The following is a 2294-nucleotide window of genomic DNA, read 5'->3' as shown; positions in this document are numbered from 1 at the left end:
TCTTTTTGATAGCCATGCTCTCCATGTTCCTTTGTTAAAGCTATCTGAAGATGATCTTCTGTGTTTAACTCCTCCAAAAGCTCATCAGCAAGCTCATCCATTGTCTCAACATAGAAGCATTGCCCTTTTATTGTTGGCTTCTTCATCATTGCATTAACATCAAACTTCAGCCTTTCAGAACCAAGTTGAAGCTCAATGATGCCACCTCTCACATCAATAATTGCTCCTGCTGTGGCCAAGAATGGTCTGCCCAAAATAAGAGGATCAACTGGTTCCTCATCCATCTCTAACACAATAAAATCAGTAGGAACCTCAAAACCACCTATCTTGACAGGCAAATCTTCCAACATCCCAACAGGTAACCTTACTGATTTGTCTGCAAGGACAAGATAGATCCTAGCAGGTTTGAACACTCTAAACTCAAGCTTCCTTGCTATGGAGAATGGCATTAAGCTGACAGATGCTCCCAGATCACAGAGGCATCCAGAAAACAGTAGAGGCCCTATGGCACAAGGGAGTGTGAAGTTCCTTGGATCAGTCAACTTTCTTGGAATGGACTTTCTCTGAATGATACCCCTGCATTCATGACTCAATACCACCATACCTTGAAGCTCTTTAGTCTTGTTCAGAATAGCATCTTTTAATAACTTACCCATCTTTGGCATCATTAGAAATGCATCAATGAGAGGCATTGTGAGTGGTGTCTCAATGAGAGCTTTCTCAAATACAGCTCTTGCCTTGTCTACAAGCTGCTTAAATCTCCCTGGAAATGGGAGCTTGGGTTGGTATGGAGGTGGTGGAATATATAGCTTCTCTGGTTCAGGTTCCTTTTCCACCTCTTTACCCTTTTCTTTCCTTGATCTTTCAGCAACTTGATCCTCTTTTAAGGCTGCCTCCCCCTCAGTTTGATCATTGTCCTCAATGATCACATTGTTGTGCTCTACACCTGGTAGCTCTTTGCCACTTCTCAGTGTAATGGCTTTAGCATACTCCTTGGGGTTGGGTTCAGGCTTACCAGGTAGTTGGCCTTGGTTTCTTGAGCTAGATGCCTGATTCTGCTTCAATTCCTTGATGTCCTGCTGCATAGATGCATACTGGCTTGCAAACACTTGTTGACCCTGAAGCAGTTGTTGTAGAATCCTAACCATATCTGTCACCATCTGTGGCTGCTGGTAAACATGTGCTGACTGAAACTGATGTTGAGTCGGCGCCTGCTGCTGGAACTGTGGTGGACCAAACCCTGGTGGTGCCTTTGGCTGCTGTGGCTGACCATATTGCTGTTGAGGCTGGCTGAACTGTGGCTTAGGCTGGGAAGAACTCTGAAATTGAGGTTTAGGCACAAAACCATGTTGAGGAGGATACACCTGATCTTGTGGGTTTGCCACATTGTTGCTCCTATAAGACAGGTTGTTGTTGGCATTTTAGTTGTTGAACCTTTGGAATCTGTTTTGGTTCCCAATGTAGTTCAACTCCTCATGTGTCAAGCCTTCTTCATTGATGTTCTCAAAGCTTGGAGAATCATCATATTCACCAACATAGTGAATTGGTTTTTGAGAAACCAATTTCAACTTGTCTAGTTCACTCCTCAACTCTTTAACTTCTCTAGTGAGCCTCTGTTCTGAGTTTGAACCTTCTGATCTGTTTGTCCTGTCATAGTCTTCACCATAAGTGTCATTAGACATAGCTAGGTTCTCAACAAGTTCCATAGCTAATGTAATCTCCTTTGCCAAGAAATTTCTATAGGAGGCTGTGTCTAATTGGTTCCTTATCTGTTGTAGAGCTCCTCTATACAGTGTGGAAAGTAGAGAAGCATCAGAGAAGCCATGATGTGGGCACTGATTAGTATAGCTTCTGAACTTCTCCCAAGCTTCACCAAAACTTTCATTATTGTGCTGCTTGAAGCTTGAAATTTGGTTTCTGAGCTTTGCTGTCCTAGAGGTAGAGAAGAACTTGGACAAAAATGCCTGCTTGCACTGCTCCCAAGTCTGAATGGTGCCTCTTGGGAGATTCTTCTCCCATTGGTGCGCTTTGTCACCAAGACTGAAGGGGAATAATCTAAGCTTGAAACTATCTTCAGATACTCCATTTATCTTTGTCAAGTCACACACTTTATCAAATTGATCCAAGTGTTCCAAGGGATCTTCCATTGCTAATCCATGGAACTTGGAGTTTTGGACCATATTCAGCAAAGATGCCTTGACTTCAAAATTGTTGTTTTGGACCGGTGGTGCCTGAATCCCTGCTCCATACTGATGAGCATTGGCCCTGTCATTCTCTCCAACATAGACCTGTGA

At 43.2% G+C, this 2294-nt stretch overlaps 1 non-coding gene across 1 annotated transcript; it reads left to right on the top strand.

Moving 5' to 3' along the window:
* Positions 1-1818: 1818 nt before the first annotated feature.
* LOC112090172 lies at positions 1819-1925 on the top strand. Its single transcript, XR_002901520.1, has one exon. It is a non-coding gene; the product is annotated as a small nucleolar RNA R71 (small nucleolar RNA).
* The last annotated feature ends 369 nt before the right edge of the window (positions 1926-2294 follow it).

This window comes from Eutrema salsugineum, unplaced genomic scaffold (assembly GCF_000478725.1).
Source record: "Eutrema salsugineum unplaced genomic scaffold, Eutsalg1_0 scaffold_11, whole genome shotgun sequence".
Classification (NCBI taxonomy): domain Eukaryota; kingdom Viridiplantae; phylum Streptophyta; class Magnoliopsida; order Brassicales; family Brassicaceae; genus Eutrema; species Eutrema salsugineum.
This window is presented reverse-complemented; position numbering and strand designations above follow the sequence as displayed.